Below are 23,039 nucleotides of genomic sequence, written 5' to 3'. Positions count from 1 at the left end.
CGGGGCCCCAAAATACAAATCATAATGTGCAACCACTGATATGACGGGGCCCCAAAATACAAATCATAATGTGCAACCACTGATATGAAGGGGTCCCAAAATACAAATCATAATGTGCACCCACTGATATGACGGGGCCCCAAAATACAAATCATAATGTGCAACCACTGATATGAAGGGGTCCCAAAATACAAATCATAATGTGCACCCACTGATATGACGGGCCCCAATATACTGAACACACCAAGGGTTGTTTATTAAAACTGCATGGTGCAAAATCTGGTGCAGCTCTGCATAGAAACCAATCAGCTTCCAGGTTTTATTGCCAAAGCTTATTGAACACGTTAAAGTTATATATTGAACATAATGTGTGCCCACTGATACGAAAGGGGCCCCAATATATCGAACATAATGTGCACCCACTGATATGAGGTGACCCCAATATATAGAACATAACATGCACCCACTGATATGAAAGGGCTCCAATGTATCAAACAAAGTGCAACCACTGATGCGAAGGGGCCCCAATATATTGAAAATAACATGAACCCACTGATATAAAGGGGCCCTAATATACAGTGCATAACGCATGCCTTATCATATGAATGAGTCCCAATATATCGAACATAACGTGCACCCACTGATACAAGGTGGCCCCAATATATCGAACATAAACCCACTGATATGAGGTGGCTCCAATATATCGAACATAACATGAACCCTAAGGGGCTGCAATATATCGAACATAAAGTACACCCACTGATACAAAAGAAGTCCCAATATAATGAAAACGTGCACCCACTGATATTAAGGGGCTGCTATATATCAAACATAAACATGAACCCACTGATACAAGGTAGTCCCAATATATCGAACATAACGTGCAGCCACTGATACAAGGTAGTCCCAATATATCGAACATAACGTGCACCCACTGATACAAGGTAGTCCCAATATATCGAACATAACGTGCACCCACTGATACAAGGTGGCCCCAATATATTGAACATAATGTTAACCCACTGATACAAGGTGGCCCCAATATATCGAACATAACGTGCAGCCACTGATACAAGGTAGTCCCAATATATCGAACATAACGTGCACCCACTGATACAAGGTAGTCCCAATATATCGAACATAACGTGCACCCACTGATACAAGGTGGCCCCAATATATTGAACATAATGTTAACCCACTGATACAAGGTAGTCCCAATATATCGAACATAACGTGCACACACTGATACAAGGTGGCCCCAATATATCGAACATACCGTGCACCCACTGATATGAGGTGGCCACAATATAGCAAACATAATGTGCACCCACTGATACAAGGTGGCCCGATATATCGAATATAACATGCACCCACTGATACAAGGTGGCCCCAATATACCAAACATAAAGTACACCCACTGATACAAGGTGGCCCGATATATTGAATATAACATGCACCCACTGATACAAGGTGGCCCCGATATATCGAATATAACATGCACCCACTGATACAAGGTGGCCCCGATATATCGAACATAACGTGCACCCACTGATACAATGTGGCCCCGATATATCGAACATAACGTGCAACCACTGATACAAGGTGGCCCCGATATATTGAACATAACGTGCAACCACTGATACAAGGTGGCCCCAATATACCGAACATATTGTGTGCCCACCGATATGAGGTGACTCCAATATATTGAACATAATGTGTACCCACTGATATAAAGGGGCCCCAAAATACAGAACATAGCGCACGCCTGATCATATGAATGGGCCCCAATATATCAAATGTAATATGCACCCGCTGATACGAAGGAACCCCAATATACACAGCATAACACAGGCCCACTGACAGGAAGGGGCCCCGATAGAAGTCCCCTTTGGTGTATCCTTTGGGGCCGACAAAGAATAGCATAAACTTCTATTCCTGCACTGGATGATAGACTCCACAGCAACTACAACCACACATAGGATGCCTAGAGGATGCACGCCTAGCTGCCCTCACCAGACCAGGGGAATCCAAATGAACTGCATGCAAAGAAACAAAAAAAGAGGGTGCACCGGCCTTGTGCATCACCTTCAAAAATGCATTTATTGTATAAAAGGTGGTGATATACTCACAAAGGATGACATCATCATGTGAAGTACAGCAAGGTCCAATCACACTGGATGATATCTTGTTGGGATTTGTAGACGTCCAAATACTGACGCGTTTCGAGGCTCTGAGGAAGAGGCTAAGGCTCGAAACGCATCAGTATTTGGTGATCTACAAATCCCAACAAGATATCATCCAGTGTGATTGGACCTTGCTGTACTTCACATGATGATGTCATCCTTTGTGAGTATATCACCACCTTGTATACAATAAATAAATGCATTTTTGAAGGTGATGCACAAGGCCGCTGCGCCCTCTTTTTTTGGTTTCTTTGCATGCTCTCCTCTGGGGCCCTCTCCCTCCTGGAATTCCCATCACTTACACAATCCTCCATGAATCACCGGCTGAGTCACACTTCCTCCACACCGAGCACATGTGCACCGCGTGTCCCTCTCATGCTCAGCGACACACATGGATTGACACACATGGACTGCGACTTAACCCTCACCGTGCCACACAATCATTACTAAGAGTACCAAACAAGGAGGACAGGAATGTAGAATTAATATGCATCCCACCTATGTATTCATGACCCCGCACTGTGGAGTGATAGATATCATTTGGGTACATAATCAGTTTTCTGTCTTGTTGGGAGCTGCCAGCCTGACTGACACACAGCTCAGCCTGCAAAGAGGTTCTGCAGCAGTCAGCAGTGTGTCCCCAGGGGAGGTTCAGGCACTGTGTGGGATGGAGGGGACACAGGTACTCACAGCCAGGTAGATCCGGGCTCCTCCTCAGCAGTACCGTCCAGGCTCAGCCCCGACTCCTGTCCCAAGACACCGGTCTCTATGGACACACACACATCACACTGATCAGGAGGCCAGCATCCAAACACGGAAGTAACCCGGCACACACAGCCTGACCAACACCCCTGCCAGCCAACCCGCTGCCAGAGTGCCTCTAACAGTAGCCAATCATGAGAAGCAGCGATGGCCCGCCTCCCTGTATATTTACAGTGTTGCACAGTATGAGGAAACTCGCTGTTCCCGGTGTGAGAGCGGCTGTGACAGGAATAGGCGGCTCTGAGCTTGGCAGGGATTTCCTCACACAGTGCCTGGAGGAGGAATGTTCATTGTATATAATAAATAGGGCTGCCGCCTCATCCCTTTAAAACAAACATATATTCATTACCAGGGGCGGACAGACAACTCATGGGGCCCCTGGGCAATAGAGGATCATGGGGCCCCTGTGTCCTTGGCCAAACTCAAAAAAGCCTATGAAAAAGGTACCAATGGCATCTCATGGGGCCCCCCTACTGACCCCGGGCCCTCGAGCAGTGCCCAAGTTTCCAAATGGTCAGTCCGCCTCTGAACATATATTCATTACACAGTTCTGAGGTGAATTCAATGCAGGAAAGGCACTACGTGAGCTTAACCACTTGCCCTCCTGAGGATTTACCCCCCTTAATGACCAGGCCTCTTTTTGCTACTCGGCGCTGCACTAATTCAACTGATAATTGCGCAGTCATGCAATGCTGCACCCAAACGAAATTTACGTCCTTGTTTCACACAAATAGAGCTTTCTTTCAGTGGTATTTGATCACCTGTGCACTTTTTATTTTTCACGCTATAAACAAAAAAAGACCGAAAATTTTGAAGAAAAACAATATTTTTTAATTTCAGCTATAAAAAATATATAGTAAACTCAAAGTTAGTTATAAATGTAGGTCAAAATGTATTCTGCTACATGTTTTTGGTAAAAAAAAATCCCAATAAGTGTATATTAATTGCTTTGTGTGAAAGTTACAGCGTCTACAAACTATGGTATAAATACTGCAATTTACACCATTTTTTTGCTATACAGCGCTGCATTAGTTTAACGGACAGTTGCAATACGGCACATAAATGAAAGTTATGTCCTTTTTTTTCCCCACACAAATAGAGCTTTCTTTTGGTGGTATTTGATCATCTGTGAACTTTTTATTTTTGGCACTATAACCAGAAAATATTTTGAAGAAAATTTTTTTTTGAAAAAAACAATATTTTCTCATTTCGGTCATAAAAAACATCCAAAAAAACTAAAATTTCGTCATAAATTTAGGCCAAAATGTATTCTGCTACGTGTTTTTGGTCCCAGTAAGTGTATATTGATTGCTTTTTGTGAAAGTTATAGCATCTACAAACTATGGTATAGATAATGGAATTTACACAGCTTTTACTTTCTGACTGCCCATCACATTTCTTGAGGTGCTAAAATACCAGGATAGTACAAACACCCTCAAATTACCCCTTTTTGGAAAGTAGACACCCTAAGCTATCTGCTGAGAGGCATTATGAGTCCATGGAAGATTTATTTTTTTTCCACAAGTTTCTGGAAAATGACCAAAACTGTTTTTTTTTCCACAAAGTTGTCATTTAAATTATTTATTGCTCACACAAGCCATGGGTATATGTGGAATTACACCCCAAAATACATTCTGCTACTTCTACCGAGTATGGGGATACCACATGTGTGAGACTTTTTGGGAGCCTAGCCACATACAGGAGCCTGAAATCCAATGACCACTTTGAAAGCCTGAAGGTGCGTAACTTCCTCACTACACTTCCTCACTACCTATCACAGTTTCAGAGGCCCTGACATGCCAGGGTAGCACCAAACCCCTCCAAATGACCCCTTTCTGGAAAGTAGACACCCCAAGGAATTTAAAAAGAGGCATGGTGAGTATTTTGCAGATCTCATTTTTTCTCACAAGGTTTTGAAATATAAAAAAAAATAGAAAAAAATATGTTTTTGTTTTTTTTCTTCATTTTCCAAAAACTTGTGGCAACAAATGAGATCAACAAAGTACTTACTGTGCTTTTTATCAAATTCCTTGGGGTGTCTACTTTCCAAAAAGGGGTCATTTGTGAGGTTAGGTGCTATCCTGGCATTTCAGGGCCTCCGAAACTGTGATAGGTAGTCTGGAAGTGCAATGAGGAAATAAAGCCCTTTAAAAGCCTGACGTTGCTTATTGGATTTTGGGGTCCTGTACTTGGTTAGACTGCCAAAACGTCTCTCACATGTGGTACCCCCATACTCAGGAGAAGTAACAGAATGTATTTTGGGGAGTAATTCCACATATAACCATGGCATGTGTGAGCAGTAAATCATGTACAGTGGGGCAAAAAAGTATTGTCAGCCACCAATTGTGCAAGTTCTCCCACTTAAAAAGATGAGAGAGGCCTGTAATTGGCATCATAGGTAGACCTCAACTATGAGAGACAAAATGAGAAAAAAAATCCAGACAATCACATTGGCTGATTTGGAAAGCATTTATTTGCAAATTGTGGTGGAAAATAAGTATTTGGTCAATATCAAAAGTTCATCTCAATACTTTGTTATATATCCTTTGTTGGCAATGACAGAGGTCAAACGTTTCCTGTAAGTCTTCACAAGGTTGGCACACACTGTTGCTGGTATGTTGGCCCATTCCTCCATGCAGATCTCCTCTAGAGCAGTGATGTTTTGGGGCTGTCGCTGGGCAACACGGACTTTCAACTCCCTCCAAAGGTTTTCTATGGGGTTAAGATCTGGAGACTGGCTAGGCCACTCCAGGACCTTCAAATGCTTCTTACGAAGCCACTCCTTCGTTGCCCGGACGGTATGTTTGGGATCATTGTCATGTTGGAAGACCCAGCCACGTTTCATCTTCAATGCCCTTGCTGATGGAAGGAGGTTTGCACTCAAAATCTCACGATACATGGCCCCATTCATTCTGTCCTGTACGTGGATCAGTCGTCCTTTGCAGAGAAACAGCCCCAAAGCATGATGTTGCCGCCCCCATGCTTCACAGTAGGTATGGTGTTCTTTGGATGCAACTCAGCATTCTCTCTCCTCCAAACACGACGAGTTGTGTTTCTACCAAACAGTTCTATTTTGGTTTCATCTGACCATATGACATTCTCCCAATCCTCTTCTGGATCATCCAAATGCTCTCTAGCAAACTTCAGACGGGCCCGGACATGTACTGGCTTAAGCAGGGGGACACGTCTGGTACTGCAGGATCTGAGTCCCTGGGGGCGTACTGTGTTACTGATGGTAGCCTTTGTTATGTTGGTCCCAGCTCTCTGCAGGTCTTTCACTAGGTCCCCCCCATGTGGTCCTGGGATTTTTGCTCACCATTCTTGTGATCATTTTGACCCCACGGGTTGAGATCTTGCGTGGAGCCCCAGATCAAGGGAGATTACCAGTGGTCTTGTATGTCTTCCATTTTCTAATTATTGCTCCCACAGTTGATTTGTTCACACCAAGCTGTTTGCCTATTGCAGATTCAGTCTTCCCAGCCTGGTGCAGGTCTACAATTTTGTTTCTGGTGTCCTTCGACAGCTCTTTGGTCTTCACCATAGTGGAGTTTGGAGTGTGACTGTTTGAGGTTGTGGACAGGTGTCTTTTATACTGATAACAAGTTCAAACAGGTGCCATTGATACAGGTAATGAGTGCAGGACAGAGGGACCTCTTAAAGAAGAAGGTACAGGTCTGTGAGAGCCAGAAATCTTGCTTGTTTGTAGGTGACCAAATACTTATTTTCCACCATAATTTGCAAATAAATTCTTTCCAAATCAGCCAATGTGATTGTCTGGATTTTTTTTCTTATTTTGTCTCTCATAGTTGAAGTCTACCTATGATGCCAATTACAGGCCTCTCTCATCTTTTTAAGTGGGAGAACTTGCACAATTGGTGGCTGACTAAATGCTTTTTTGCCCTACTGTAAGTGACAATTTTGTGTAAAAAAAAAACAACAATTTTTTTTGTCATTTTCCAAAAACTTGTGGTAAAAAAGAAATTCTTCTTTTGATTCAACATGCTTCTTAGCAAATAGTTTGGGGTGTCTACTTTCCAAAAAGGGGTCATTTTGGGGGGTGGGGGTGTTTTATGCCCAGCATTAGAAGTTTGTGCCACACATTACTCACTCTTCTAACCACCTGAAGACCAAGCCTTTTCTAACACTTTTTGTTTACATGAAAAAAAATCTGTATTTTTGGCTAGGAAATTAATTTATACACCCAAACATTATATATTTTTTTAAAGCAGACACCCTAGTGAATAAAATGGTGGGTACTACAATGTTGATGGCACATAGTACTTGCGCAGCGATTTTTCAAAAGCAAATTAAGGCATAAAAACACAATATATTGGCCAATTGTTTGGTAAAATATAAAAGATTATGGTATGCAGAGTAAATAGATACCAAACATGACATGCTTTAAAACTGCGCATGCCCCGTGCAATGGTGACAAACTGCATACATTTTTAATATCCTCAGGCAATGCTTTAAAAGCCTGTAAAAGCTACCATTTTAGATTTACAGAGGAAGTCTAGTGTTAGAATTACTGCCCTTGATCTGACGTTCACAGCAATACCTCACATGTATGGTGCAATCGCTGTTTACATACCGGCACAGGGTCAACGCTTGTGCAGACAGGTGTGCATGCATGGGAGGGGCAATTTATTAATTTTTTTAGTTATTTTGAATTTTTTTCATTATTTTTACACAGTACCTTTCTTTTTTTTTTTTGATCACTTTTAATGCTATCACAGGGAATACAAATATCCCCTATAACTTCAATGGGCATTGTCATATATTCTTTTTTGAGAAATCTGGGGTCTATCAGGCTCTAGATATCTCCTCTGCCTTTACATTATCTAATCAAACCAAAATCGGTGTGATCAGATGCTTTCCCAATTTACAAATGGCGCTGTTTATATCCTGTGAAACTGAAGTGATGAAATGCTTGTAGCTTCCGAATTCTTAGACTATAGAGATGATTGGCACCATTCTCGTCTCCAATCAGCTCTATGGTCGGCTGGCAGAAACACCGGCTGCATTCTCAGGTTCCCCCAATGGCACGGAACTGCCCGAGAAGGCCGTGGAAGGCAGCGGCGGCATCATATCCCGCTGCTTGTAAAAGCAATCCTGCAGCTAATTAGCCACTAGGATTGCTTTTACATGAAAGCCGATCGCCAGCTGAAAAAAACGATACTAGGATGATGCCTGCAGCTGTAAGCATCATCCTGGTATAACCATTCAAAGTCCAGTGAGGTACCAGTACGTCGCTGGTCCTTGTTGGGTGTACAGTATATGCTATGTTCTTTTTTTTTGTATGCAGCCTGTGGGTGGGCTGAATGCCAAAAATGAGAAGAAATCTCTGCCAGAAAAAGTGTGTGATATGCCCCCCATTAGAATATACCGCCCTGCATCCACCCACATCTAATGGTGGTACCCCATATGGAAAAAGGATCGAAAATCGTCCGATTTTTCAGCTGAAAAAAAAATTGGCCGATTTTCGCACCGTTAGTGGGTTAATTGGTTGGCTGTTTTTCGGGGTTTTGACACATTTCTTTTTATCGATGAAGTTGGGAAAATCGGCCGATTTTCCCGGCAATGATGGGCAAATCGGCCGATCGTTTTACCGATAAAAAATCTGCGCATGAGCCGTGACCTGAGAGACGAAGAAGAAAAAAAGAAGAAGAAAAAGAAAAAGAAGAAAAAATTCCAGTGTGCTATTATATTTGACATGAAAAAGTATTGTGGTTGCAACAATGTATCTATTTGTACCTGAATAAAAACATCTGTATTCGAAATGGATACAAATGGATACATTGTTGCAACCACAATACTTTTTCATGTCAAATATGCTCTGCAAGGGACAGAAGTAATTAAATGCTGGCCATAGACGGGACGAAAATCGGCCGATTTTTTTTACCGTTGGTGGTAACGTTGGCCTATTGAATGACCAATTTTTAGTTTTTTTTTTTTTAAACGGCCGGTTTTCGACCCGTCTATAGCCTGCATAATGCTGCGTTTTTGGGGACGCTATACTAATGTGAACGCTGGTATAGTGCTGATCTGATCAAAGATATTGATCTGTTCAGACACTATACTAGCAATGGAGGTTTATTGTGCATGAGCGTGTTCCTGGCAATCAAGGGGTTAAATGTGATGACTGGTGTACTGACAGGCAATCTGACGCTATCTGGTCGGGCCGTGAAAACCACGGGAGTGCAAATCATGTGTGTATATATATATATATATATATATATATATATATATATATATGTGTGTGATTTTGTGCACCCATGCTGCCCTGTAGCAGTATTTTTGCTATAGGGCGGTCAGGAAGCGGTTACAGAAGCGGTTTGTGTTATGTCGCTACATTCCTTTAACTGACAATTGCGCAGTCATGCAACACTGCACCCAAATTAAATTTTTTACCAACAAATTGAGCTTTTGATTGCCTGTGCGGTTTTTATTTTTTGCGCTATAAAAAAAAAGGCTGAGAATTTTGAGAACAAAACAATATTTTGGACTTTTTGCTATAAAACATGTCCAGTAAAAAAATTTAAAAATCAAATTTTGTCATAAATTTCGGCCAAAATGCATTCTGTGACATGTCTTCGCTAAAAAAAAATCCAGATACGTGTAAATTAATTGGTTTACGTGAAAGTTATAGCGTTTACAAATGGCGGTATAGATACTGGATTTTTAAATTTTTTTAATACTAATAATGGTGGCGATCAGCGACTTATGGCGGCGATCAGCAACTTATGGTGGGACTGCGGGACTGCGATGGACATTCTGACACTGGGGGGGAACTGACTTGGGGTCACTGAATTCCCCAGTGACACCAAAACAGTGATCAGTGCAAAAAAGAAAACACTGACTAATGGCACTGGGGAGGAAGGGGTTAACTTTTTTTTAGGTAATGAAAGGGTTAACTGTGGGAGGGGAGTGTTTTACTAGGGGGTGGGGGTGTGTACTTCATGGGATGCTGATCTGGATAGATAAACGCCATTCAGGATCAGCGTGCTCGGAACTGACAGGGAGCAGACTTGCAGTGTAAATACTGCAGACGTGCTCTCTGTCAGTGATTGCCGGTAATCGCCGGGACCCGGCGGGTCATTACCCGCATGGACCCGGTGATTGACACCCGCTGCCATGATCGGCGGGACGGGTAGGGCGGGCATGCACTGTTTTGCAGACCGACGTTTAAAAATGGCGTTCTGCGCAGCTGTGCCGCCCTGCCTCAGTAAAAACACTGTGGCTGGTCGGCAACCAGTTAAAGGGATGAGGTGACAACCCCAATAATAAATGAGTTGAGAGGGAGCCATAAGCAGCACAGAGCAACCATAGCCTAATAAAGCTGATTGCAGTGAGTCGGTTGCTATGGGTTACTGCACTTCCTACAACTAGTTTGTGCTTGGCACTGTTAGGCCTGTTGCCTACATGACCGTCCAGCCACAGTGCATCCCTTACGGAGCTTTAGGCCTCGTTCACGAAGACATACTATGGTGTATGTGTGAGGGCCAAACCTACACAGGTGTTCCAGGTGGTGTGCAGACACAGCCACTGCTTCAGATTTGACCGCTGTGTTGGTGCTCTAAACACACGGGTGTAGATAAGGGGGAAGACAGGGGTCAGAACTCCCCACAGAGGAGAGTTGCCAACCATCCCTTTAGCAGCCCTCAAAATTTTCACTCTCTTGCTCGCATTGGGCGAATGAAAATAAGGTGGGGGTGAGCAGTGCCGGGACTAGAGGAGTGTGTGAGGGGCAGCGGTGTGGAATTCCCCCCAAATGCCAGGACAGTACCACCCCCCCCAAATGTTAGGACTGTACAAATCCTCCAAATGTCAGAACAGTACAAATCCCCCAAATATCAGGACAGTACAACCCCCCCAAATGTCAGGACAGTACAACTCCCCCCCTCCCCCCCAAATGTCAGGACAGTACAAATCCCCCAAAATGTCAGGACAGTACAAATCCCCCAAATGTCAGGACAGTACAAATACCCCCTAAATGTCAGGACAGTGCAAATACCCCCTAAATGTCAGGACAGTACAAATACCCCCTAAATGTCAGGACAGTACAACCCCCCCAAATATCAGCACAGTACAAATCCCCCCAAATGTTAGGACAGTACAAATCCCTGAAATGTGAGGACAGTACAAATCCCCCCCCAAAGAATAGGACAGTACAAATCTCCCAAATGTCAGGACAGTACAAATCCCCCCAAATGTCAGGACAGTACAAATCCCCCCCCAAATGATAGGACAGTACAAATCCCCGAAATGTCAGGACAGTACAAATCCCCCTCAAATGTCAGGACAGTACAAATCCCCTCCACACACACGGGCCTCAAATAGGGAGCAGCAGCTGTGTCCGTACAACCGCTGTGCTGCGATGGACATGAATGGGACTTCCTGCACGGGGATGGCCAGAGCACCTGAGCGGGTAAGCACAGGCCTAGCATGTCCATCCTCTGTAGTACTCCGGTGTGAACAAGGCCTTAGTGCGGAGTAGAGACATTACGTTTCTATTTCGCAGAACAAAATCTCACTTTTGGAGATTCAGATGTATACAAATCTCCGAATAAACATAGTGGCACATCAGCTATCATTTTTTCACACAAATAAAGCTTTCTTTTGGAGGTATGTTATCACCATTGGGTTTTTTTAATTGTTATTATATGAACAAAAAAAAAGACTGAAAACGAGATTTTCAACTTTCTGTTATAAAACATACCCTATAAGAAATAACAGTTCAAAAAACCAAATGTCTTCATAAATTTAAGCCACAATATATTCTGCTGCATGTCTCTGGTATAAAAATATCCCAATCATTGTATATTCTTTGGTTTGTGTGAAAGTTATAGCGACTAAAAACTATGGTATATATACTGGATATTACACATCTATAGACGCTATGCTGATAACATAGGTGATCAGCAACTTGTGAGACTGTGATGTGGCGGCCAATCTAGCACTAACAGACACTGGCTGGGAGGGACACTAACTGACTAACTGACACTGACATCGCTAGTGACACTAATACAGTGATCAGATATAATACTGTACACTGTACTAATGACACTGGCTGGGAAGGGCAGTTAAGGGAATAACTGTGTACCATTCTATGCGTAAAGGTAAAATACCTTCTATGTACTGCAGCCCCCCAAATACTTACCTGTGCCCCATCACAATTCAGTGATGCGCATGAGAGCTTCGGCTCGCTGGGGACTCTCCCTCCTCATTGGCTGAGACAGCAGACGGACTCATTGGCTTTCAAGCCAGTGAATCAATGAGGAGTGGGTAGGGCCAAGCTGTGGTTCTCTGTGTGAATGGACACGCAGAGCACCAGTTCGGGAGTGAGCCTGTTTGAGTGTCCCCATAGCAAGTTCCTTACTCTGGGGGCACTCGGCAGGAGGGAGGGGCCAGGAGCGCTGGCGATGGGACCTCAGAAGAGGAGAATCAGGGCTGTTTTGTGCAAAAGCACTGCACAGAGCAGGAAAGTATAACATGTTTGTTATTTTAAAAAATTGTCTTTAATATCACTTTAAGCCTGGGTTCACACATATGCGGTGTGGCATATCGCATGTAATTCATGGGAACCGCACTGCATTCCTGTGGAAATCACATGCGAATTCTGTGCGGTGCGATTGGAGCCATACATTTTGTATGGCTCATATTGCACTGCATCCGCACCAAACAGGTGCAGGACCCTTTTTTTTGGTCCACACTAGAATCAGATCACATAGGTATTCCCACCCATGCAATCTGATTCTGCACATCGCACCGCATTTTGCGGAATGATTTCGGGGTGTTGTTAACTTAACATACACACCCGCAGCGGTGTGCATGAACAGGGTGCGATTGTGATGCGGTACGGAATTCGCACAGAAAATGCTGTGAATTCTGCACCACATCAGTGTGAACCCAGGCTAATGGTTTTCTGTGTGTTTTATGCACATAGGGAAGACCATTGAAATGAAAGGACTGCCCGAAAACGCAATGTGTGGGAACAAGCAAAAAATGCATGTGCACTCGAATGGTCCTGCAGCACCATGTGGTTCAGCGTGACGTTTTTGGAAAACGGTCAGGGATTTCTTTTAAGCATTTCGTGCATGTAGAGCAGCCGATAGAAATGAAGGGGCTGCCCTACACACCGTGCGCAGCAATGTGCATGCGTTCTGTAGCACCTGTAAGCATGAATGAAAGGAAAATAACTAGACCTGCAGGTCAAAAAAATGTGTTTCTTTTCATTTCGATTCATTATTTATATCATTTTGTTTAGTTAAATTTGTTTCATTCATTTTCGGAATTTGCTTAGTTTTGTTGTGTTTATTTGTTTTTTAATTCGAAAAATATCGGAATGACATTCAAATTCAAATGTATTCTATTTGAAATTCGAATTTCGGAAGACGGTTATATTCTTTCTGTCCCATTCTGTTCTGTTGTTTTTTTCTATTCTGTTGTATTATTTTCTATTCTATTCTTTGTTTCTATTCTATTATTTTCTAATCTGTTATATTCCTTTATTTTCTGTTCTATTTTATTTTATTGTTTTATATTGTATTCTATTCAATTCTACTTTATTCTTTTCACTATTTTCTATTCTATTTTATTCTATTCTTTTATGATCTATTCTATTCCATTCTGTTTTACACTATTCTTTGATTTTCTAATCTATTCTATTTTATTTTATTCTATTATATTGTATTCTATACAATTCTACTTTATTCTATTTTATTCACTATTTTCTGTTCTGTTTTATTCTATTATTTTATGATCTATCCTATTCCATTCTGTTTTACGCTATTCTTTTATTTTCTATTCCTTTCTGTTCTATTCCTTTATTTTCAATTCTATTCTTTTATTTTCTTTTTTTTCTGTTCTATTCCTTTATTTTCAATTCTATTCTTTTATTTTCTTTTTTTTCTATTCTATTCTTTTATATTCTATTCTGTTTCGAAAGACGGCTATATTCTAACACTAATACACAGTCTTTGAAGGAAATATGTTTATATATTGACTTTTTTTTAAATTCATATTTGTGCTCGAATACGATTTCATTTTGAAACTCAATATGAATTTGATTCAAATTAGATTCGAATTTGCATTATGTCTGAAAATTAGTTTCATTATTTCAGATTCATATAAATTCATTACTATGGATACATCCAAATTTCCGAATAACAAAAAAAAATTTCCGAATTTTGATTTGGCATGAAACGAACCACACATGTCTACAAATAATTCATAGCTTCCGATTTGGTGAAATTTGTCCCCTGGCACAATCGGTAATTCTGTTGCAAAATCAATTTCAATAAAATCACTCCATTCGTTCCAAAGAGGTTCAAGCAACGATTGAATATAGCTGGAGGCAAATCAGGTTATGACAAAGCTCCATTTGTTGGTTATTTCAGAATTGTGTTTGTAAAGCCGTCCTCGCACTCTTTTGTCGGAAATCTCTCTCTTCCTGATGGTGTCATTTTCACGATTGTCTTTGTCATGCTGGGAGAAGTCATGGATATCAGATATCTAAATAAACACATTTACTGTACATGTAGAATAGGTTCCTCTAAAGGTTATGTTCCAAGAGCAAGCGCATTTCACTCCCCGGGGTCCCTTGATCTAACTTTTGTATTACCTGCGGCTCTGTTTCATTGGTTTAGGAAAACAGTTTATAGATCCCCATGCTGTTGTTTCTTTTTAATACTTGAGAGATGAACTAAAACTGGTGTTATGTGATTGATTCATAATCACAACATATGACTTGCCTTGGGGAGTGTGTCAAAGGCCCAGGAGATCAATAAGATATTATCTTGTAGTTTGTATACAACACGCAGTCATATGTTGGTTTCATCTACTGATCGGTGCCATGCACTTCGCACACATCCCCCCAGGCTGAGCGCGGTGGGCGCAGAAACATAGCGGCTGTACAATACTGTTATCTGCGTTCTTATTTATTGCTGAGGAACGCATGGCCACCACACTGTATTCAGCATCACTTGTGGAATTGTTTCTTTCCCAATTCAGCATTTGATACTTTGTTTATGAAAGGGATCATTAACCAGTTACCCTCCTGAGGATTTACCCCCCCTTCCTGACCAGGCCATTTTTTGCGTTACTTTGACAATTGCGCGGTCATGCAATAATGCACCCAAATTAAATTTATGTCCTTATTTTCACACAAATTGAGCTTTCTTTCGGTGGTATTTGATCACCTGTGCATTTTTTATTTTTTGCGCTATAAAAAAAATGACCGACAATTTTGAGAAGAAAACAATATTTTTTACTTTTTGCTTTTAAACATGTCCAGTAAATAAATTTTTAAAAATCAAATTTCGTCATAAATTTAGGCCAAAATGCCATCTGCTACATGTCTTTGCTAAAAAATTTCCCAATACGTGTAAATTAATTGGTTTATGTGAAAGGTTTAGCATTTGCAAAATGGCATCATAGATACTGGAATTTTTTTTTAACTAGTAATGGCGGCGATCAGCGATTTATAACGGGACTGTGGCTGACATTCTGACACTGGGGGGAAATTAATTGGTGTCACTGACATCCCCTGTGACACCAACACAGTGATCAATGCTAAAAAAAAGCACTGACACTGTACTAATGGCACGGAGAGCTGCTCTCCAAGACTTAGACTGGAAGGGAATATTGACATCGATGAACATAACACAGAAATGGGAGTTCTTCAGAAAGACTGTATGTGAACACACTGCAAAATATATTCCCATGGGCAACAAGTTTAACCCCTAGACGCTGAGCGCATGCAAATATGTGGCCTCTCGGCGTCTGGGCCTTGACGCCGAGGGGCTGCATATTTGCGTACCATTAGAAAATACATTTGTGCTGAGAGCGCACGCCGCACACACTCCCAGCACATATGTTCGTGACTCACGGAAAGGTCCCGATCTCCCCTGATCGGGACCTTTTCCGATCATGTGACCGCCGTGACAGTGAATCACAGTCATATGACACTAAAACCCCTCCCACCTCCTTGCTTCTGAAACTCTTAAAGGGCTGGGAGGCGCCGGCGCAAAGGGGTTAAAAGGCTAAAAATAAAACCTATTTGGCCTACGGCCAAAGTTAAAAAAAGCAATAGATAATAAGAAAAGAGCTTTTATTAAATATAAAAATAAAGGAACGCTATCATCGTTTAAACATTACAAAGGATATAACAGAATATGCATCCTCATCACAGTGCCCTCATACATCAGGTGTCCCCATCACAGTGTCCCCATACATCAGGTGTCCCCATCACAGTGTCCCCATACATCAGGTGTCCCCATCACAGTGTCCCCATACATCAGGTGTCCCCATCACAGTGTCCCCATACATCAGGTGTCCCCATCACAGTGTCCCCATACATCAGGTGTCCACATCACAGTGCCCTCATACATCAGGTGTCCCCATCACGGTGTCCCCATCACAGTGTCCCCATACATCAGGTGTCCCCATCACAGTGTCCCCATACATCAGGTGTCCAGATCCCAGTGTCCCCATCACAGTGTCTCCATCCACTAGGTGTCCCCATCACAGTGTTCCCATACATCAGATGTTCCATCAGGTGCTCCCATCACAATGTCCCCTTACATTTGAATTGTCTCCCCCCCTTGTACACACAGGTCACAAATGCTGTTCCCACCTGCAATGAAGGCAGCTTCTCCTTCTTCTCCCGGGCTGAGAGTGATGTGAGTTCTCAGGAGGTAAGAGAAAGCTGAATCCTGTCTCCAGCATCAGCCAGCTGCATCTTCTTCTGACAGGAGTGACATTGCAGTTACTTCTGTCAAAGAAGAGAGGCACAAGTGGCCAAATCTCATGTGCTCCCCCGTCCCCCCAGCACAGCCCTCCCCCCCTCCCCTTGTCCTAGCCTTGATCATGGAGCCAATTCTGGGCAGTGCCCAGGTGTGCTCATTCATTAAGATGGCCCTGACTTTACGGTCCCCATATTCTGTTTATTTGTTTTGAGGAATATGTTACCCAACATATAATATTTCTGATATGTGCCTGCTGTATTATGTACGAAAATGTATCATGTTCTTTTTGTATTGCTTCATTTGTGTGAAATCCCTGGTGATCCTGCCAGTCCCTCTGCTTTCCTATTAAAAACTGACCACACTAAGCATGAGAGCACAGCCTGGTCAGTTCTAGCTGTGCTGGGAACTCAGTGTGCTCTCCTCCAGTAATCAGACTTCGAACTTCAAAATGTATGGTAGTTTTACAAGGTAAGGGTTCACATATACTTTAACCTTTTTTTTTAGTTAATCAAAACTAAGCAAAAAAAAAAAATGGCTGGAGTTGGGTTAGTTCCCCTTTAATTGACTGGCAGCCCCAGACATTGACATCACTGAGTTGTGGATGTTTGGTAAGATTTTGGAAATGTTTTGCAATCTTTCATCATTTAAAATGAACTAGAGCAAATTTATATGCTTATATATAAAATGTTGCAAAACAGAAGGCCCTAGATAAGATCTATCTCACAGACAGTTTGCAGCACACAACGTTGAAGCAATACCCAAATCGTAGCTGAACTTTCCCGATGTCAGTCGCCTTGACTCAACCAGGAGTAGCGTGCAAGAATGTTTTCTAAATGTCAAATTCCCGTGTGGAAATCTTAGACATCTTCCATTCATCGGCACTTATGAGGAGGATAAATATGGAAAGTCTGTAAAAAAGATCTGTAAACACAACTATGTGACACCACAGCTTCGTGTGATACGTCTTCGGTTTCGTAGAAGTAACCAGAGTCAATGGTGCTTGGGAGAACTCATCCAGGATCCTACTAGGATGTCACCTAATAACTCCTCCTGTTCAGTAGGCCCCGTGCACACTATGCCTTTATCCCCAGGGTAGGAGGTCCTGGCATTTTGGTACGGAAGAAAAAGACAGGTGCACTGTCCTGCCCCAATGCCAATAAAATTCTATACAAGGTGGAAAGCTGTTGTAATTGGATGATGGACTGAGTAGTACTAAGGCTGACCATACATTATACAATTTTCTTGAGAATTTTGCTTTAGATTTACAAAAAACCATAAAATATAAGGTCAAACCTAAACAACACTTTCAATTGTATCCAATTAGGCGGGCTCTTGCACTACATAGTTGAAGGCAAATCTAAAGGAAATTGGGCAGAAAATTGTAAGAAAATTGTATAGTGTATGGCCAGCCTAACATTTAGGGCAATATGCACCCAGAGAAAGCAAGAAGTCTGCATTTCAGGCAGGGGCATATTTACCACAAGGCAAAGCATGCATTTGACTAGGGTGGCATTTTGCAGTGGGGCAGCAGCATTTTTCAGGGGGGCAGCACAGCCCCCCCCAAAAAAAAAAGAAGGGATGGAATAATGGCCACACGCAGCATGAGGACCAGATGGGATCTTTGATTTTCTATTCTATTCATTCAGTTTTATTCCATTCTTTTTTTTGATTTTCAATTAATTCTGTTTATTCTTTTCTTTTATATTCTATTCTGTTCTATTTATTCTATTTTTATTTTTATTTATTCTGTTCTATTCTTTTATTTTCTATTCTGTTTTATTCTATTCTGTTCTATTCTGTAAAGCAGCCTAAGTAGTGTAGCACCCTCCTAGGTAGCTAGGGGGAGCTAAACCTTCAATTGATAGACAGAGGCTCACTAGCATCCTCTGTATTAGTCAGAGGGAGGTCAAATTCTGCAGACCTACTCACTGGGACTTCCCCCTGCTCCGGAACTTTGGAGAAAGTTCTAGATTCAGTGGGCAGAGGTAAGAAGTGTAAACAACAAAGATGAAAGAGAAGCGAGAGAGCACACTAGTTTGATACCGTTTATTAAAAGTTAAAATAAAACAAAAATCATTCCATTTGGTAGAATAAATGTCAACATTTAGACAGTGTCAGCCACTACTTCTGGATTGCCACTATAAAATCTGGACACTGGATGTATAGCAGGCAAGTTAGCTGTGAGAAGGATATCCCAGCTCCAACAAGACGCCGTTCATGGGCTGCAGTGTGCCCAATCTACTGCGCATGCACTAGATCCTATGATGCAGTTCTCCTTTCAATCTTCCCACTAGTGATCATCGCACCATGTGAACTACTAGTACCAGCGTTCCTTCCTGGAGGGAGTCCTGACCGGCTCACCTAAGTGTATACTTTTTGGGAGGTAAGGAGTGGATGATCTGCACTTTTCAGGGATACTGGCCAATCCCCAACAGGAGGCTTTGCATGGGGCCAGGACAGCCCTTAAAGGTGACAGAGCCTGCTCAGCAGCAGGAGAGTTTGGGTGGAAGATGGAGAAGTGAGGTTGGAGAGCAGGAGCCTGGGAGGGGGCCCAGATAGGGAGCGGCTCACCTACAGGTGGAGGATCATAAAAGGAAGAAAGCTTGGGACTTCACCGGTCCCAGAGCGCGGACCACCTTTGCAGCAGGGAAGGAGCAGCCCAGATGAAAGGCCTGGTAGCAGCCACAAACCCACCAGCAGCATAGGAGAAGGACTTAGTGAGTAGACCTGCATTCCCTGGCCAGGAAGGGGAAAGAGGCACTCTAGTGGGAAACTGGATTACCCAGGACTGTTTTACATTGCAGTGGCAGGCACTGGATCCTCTGCCCAGGGATTCAACCAGTACAGCTGGGTGAGGAGAGGATTCATCTAGGGTCTGGGCTGGTACAACAGGAGATGCTCGCTAGCACTCAAGAAGAATTTTTGCTGTAAAGACTTGTACATAGTTGCTAAGGAGTTTGTCCTCTGTTGCCATTTCCCTTGGGCACCCCATACACCCCTTACCCCATACAAGTTCAATCCCCTAATAAAACTTCAAAACAAAGCTCAAGGACTGGTCACTGTGTCCTGGATGTAAATCTGAGTGAAGGCAGTGCATGTTGCCTGGCTGTGCAGGACTATAGGGGGACCCAAACTTCAGCAACTCCTAAGGGGGTAGTGCTACCAGTGGTGTAGTTAGGTTTTGTGCTGCCCTAGGCAACACAAAAATTGGCTCTCCCCAAGAGAGAGCCTGACATTGACCAAGAGCACCCTGCCCTCCACCCAAGCCTTCCACTACCACTGCCCCCACACAATCCACCATGGCGAGAGAGAGACAGACACTCACCTTCACAGCTCCGGACATCCCCAGGAATGAGAGTTGGGCAGCGCATACACCGGTATGAAACCCACAGTATCTCTTGGAACCCATCAGGTCCCCATGCCACGTGTGTCCCTTCTTCCATCCCTTCTTCCAAGGGGCAGTGCTGCCCCCCTGAAAAATGCCGCCCTAGGCAAATGCCTTGCTTGCCTTGTGAAAAATATACCCCTGAGTGCTACAGTAGGTGCCATCATCTTATTTCACTTTTATACCTTACTGTATCTATTGCAATGTGTTTTCATTTTCAAATTCAAACTTATTTTCGAAGTTGGAAAATTTGTTTTCTTATAATTTTATTTCAGATCTCTTGAAATGGGTAAGTGTTGTGATTCAGAAATTCAGATACATTTGATTCTCCAAATAACGAAAATTCCGTTTGGATTCTGATTTGTAACTAAAAAAATCACACATGTCTAGTTTCCTGCGCCGTGTTGTAGCGCGAACAAGCCCTCGGAGAAAAATGTTTTCTTATGCGGGCCATAGATGAGATGAAAAACGACCGAAAATCAGCCGGAAAAAAAAAATCGGCCAATTTTCGGAACGTTAGTGCGGTAATCGGTTGGCCGGACAAATTTGCCGATCTTTTTCCGATATTTAAAAATGCGCATGAGCAGTGACATGAAAGAAGAAGGAAAAGAAGAAAAGGAAAAAAATAGAATATGAATGAAAAGAAGAAATAGAATATGAAGAAGAAGGAGAAGAAAAAGAACAAATAGAATATGAAGAAGAAGAGGAAAAAAAAGAATTTCAGTCCGATATTATATTTGACATTTAAAAGTATACCAACATTGTATCTATTTGTATCTGAATAGAAACATCTGTATCTGAAATGGATACAAATAGATACAATGTTGCAACTTTTTTTCTTCTGCGTATTCTATTTCTTCTTTTTATTCATATTCTTTCTTCTTCTTCATATTCTATTTCTTGTTCTTCTGCATATTCTATTTCTCTTTTTATTTGTATTCTATTTCTTCTTCTTCATATTCTATTTCTTCTTCTTCTTCTATATAATTACCGGCCGTAGACGGGATGAAAATCAGCCGACCTTTTCTTACCATAGTGGTAATGTTGGCTGATTGAATGACCGATTTTTTGTTTAAAAAAAAAAAAAAACGGACGGTTTTCTCCCCATCTATGGCCTGCTTAAGCTGTCTTTTTGGATCCTTTCTCCTCTGTAACCGAAGCCTTCAGGGCTGTCCAATGCAGGATCTCCTGCTAGGCATTTTGGTTACTCCCGCCAGCCATTATATTATTATTATTATGTTATGATATTATTATGATATTATTATGTTATTATTATAATCTTATTATTATTGTACAGGATTTATATAGCGCCAACAGTTTGCTCAGCGCTTTACAATATAAAGGGAGACAATACAATTACAATACATTTCAGTACAGAAGGAATAGGAGGGCTCTGCTCGTGCAGCTTACAAACTATATCAAAAAGTTTTTGGCTATAGATCTAAGGCTCCCTTCACATATCACATAGTGGGAACAAGCGTTTCCGCTCATGATTTTTGTTGTGCGATTCCCACACAATTTCCTATGTAGTACATTTAAGTGAATATTCTGCTCTATGTGCGTTTGTCGCCAAAAAGAAGCTTCTGCTCCTCTTTGGGCAACAAGCTCAGTGCATTTTTTTTAAATGTGCGTTTTGTGGCGAGTATCAAACGATTTTCGTAGCATGACAATCAAAGCAGAATCGCATCGCATTTAGGGTGTTTTTAAGAATGATAGCACCCAACATGCTTTGTGCATTTGGTCAAAATTAGAAATTGCATTTCCAGATTGCGTAATGTGAACGGAACCTAACTGTCCTGCCATCTGTCCACCATTTTCAATTTGAAAAAAAAAATAAAAAGATGAAAAATGTTATGATGACAGTAGACTTGGGATATTGGTATTAGTGTATCAGATACATTTCTAAAGCCAATTTCTGTAAATTGACAGCATGAAGTTCAAGAAAGGTCTGCACTGATGACAGAAACGGAGCAGCTGCAATTTGTAGGAGCAGAATTCAGGCTAAGAGAAGGATACTTTCTTTACTTCTGGTTAACAATATAACGAAAACTGCAGTTTGTGTGAAAACATAAATATGTGAAAGTGTCTGCTAAAAGAAACGTTCATGTGTATGTCATCTTATCAGAATATGCAGAAGAGAGTATAGTGTGCGAAGCATTGGTGGTTCAGTGGTAGAATTCTCGCCTGCCACGCGGGAGGCCCGGGTTCGATTCCCGGCCAATGCAAGCAATGTTTTTCCTTTCCTGTGCTTAACTCTGAAAAACGCAAATATTTTTTTACATTCTCAGCCTGGGTTGTAAGCCTGCATTAGCTCTGGAAGTATGGGCGTTTATTTTCATATAGAGTACAGATCTTCGCACTGAGTTTACTTTTATTTTAAAGCAAGAACAGAAGACTTTGAGGAAGAGCAGCAAATGGAAAACCAGGAAGATCCGGCAGCCTGCATGTAAGACTGTATAGATACTTCCTATTGTGTTAGCGCGATTGACGCAGTCAGCTGGGGGATGTAGCTCAGTGGTAGAGCGCGCGCTTCGCATGTGTGAGGTCCCGGGTTCAATCCCCGGCATCTCCAGCCGTTTTGTTGCCCATTTGGCATATTTTTTTGCTACAATTTGTATCGCTTTAGTTATGCTTTTGCTGAGAGAAGAGAGAAAATGATACAAAAGACCTGTGTTACTGCTCCTCTAGGTTGAGCACATCTTATTTCATATACATTATATAAAAAAAATAGTAATAATAATATAAAAAGTATATATATATATATATATATATATATAATTTATTGATTTAATTGTTTAATTATTTATTGATTTCATTATTTATTTATTGATTGATTGATTGATTTTCTTTCCTTTTTTATTTCCGTGCTTCTTTCTTCAAGTGTGTTATTGCTAGTTATATTCTAATATATATATAAATATATATTAGAATATAACTAGCAATTAAAAACACACTTGAAGA

General features: G+C 41.8%; 1 protein-coding gene and 2 non-coding genes across 4 annotated transcripts in view; 2 read left to right on the top strand and 1 right to left on the bottom strand.

Annotated features, from left to right (window-relative positions):
- The window catches only part of GPD2 (glycerol-3-phosphate dehydrogenase 2), a 304,438-nt gene extending 301,411 nt beyond the window's left edge, over positions 1-3,027 (bottom strand). For both annotated transcript variants that reach the window (XM_089659673.1, XM_089659690.1), the window contains exon 1: positions 2,874-3,027. The gene's annotated coding sequence lies outside the window, so the exon portion shown is untranslated. The remainder of the gene's footprint in view (positions 1-2,873) is intronic.
- Positions 3,028-22,232: 19,205 nt separating this feature from the next.
- Positions 22,233-22,303, top strand: TRNAG-GCC (transfer RNA glycine (anticodon GCC)). The gene has a single exon. It is a non-coding gene; the product is annotated as a tRNA-Gly (tRNA).
- Positions 22,304-22,578: 275 nt separating this feature from the next.
- Positions 22,579-22,650, top strand: TRNAA-CGC (transfer RNA alanine (anticodon CGC)). The gene has a single exon. It is a non-coding gene; the product is annotated as a tRNA-Ala (tRNA).
- Positions 22,651-23,039: the final 389 nt, after the last annotated feature.

This window comes from Staurois parvus, unplaced genomic scaffold, assembly GCF_062004578.1.
Source record: "Staurois parvus isolate SC_StPar_1 unplaced genomic scaffold, SC_StPar_1.0 ptg000031l, whole genome shotgun sequence".
In the NCBI taxonomy this organism is placed as follows: Eukaryota; Metazoa; Chordata; class Amphibia; order Anura; family Ranidae; genus Staurois; species Staurois parvus.
Note: the sequence above shows the minus strand (reverse complement) of the source record. Positions and strands in the feature narration are given on the sequence as shown.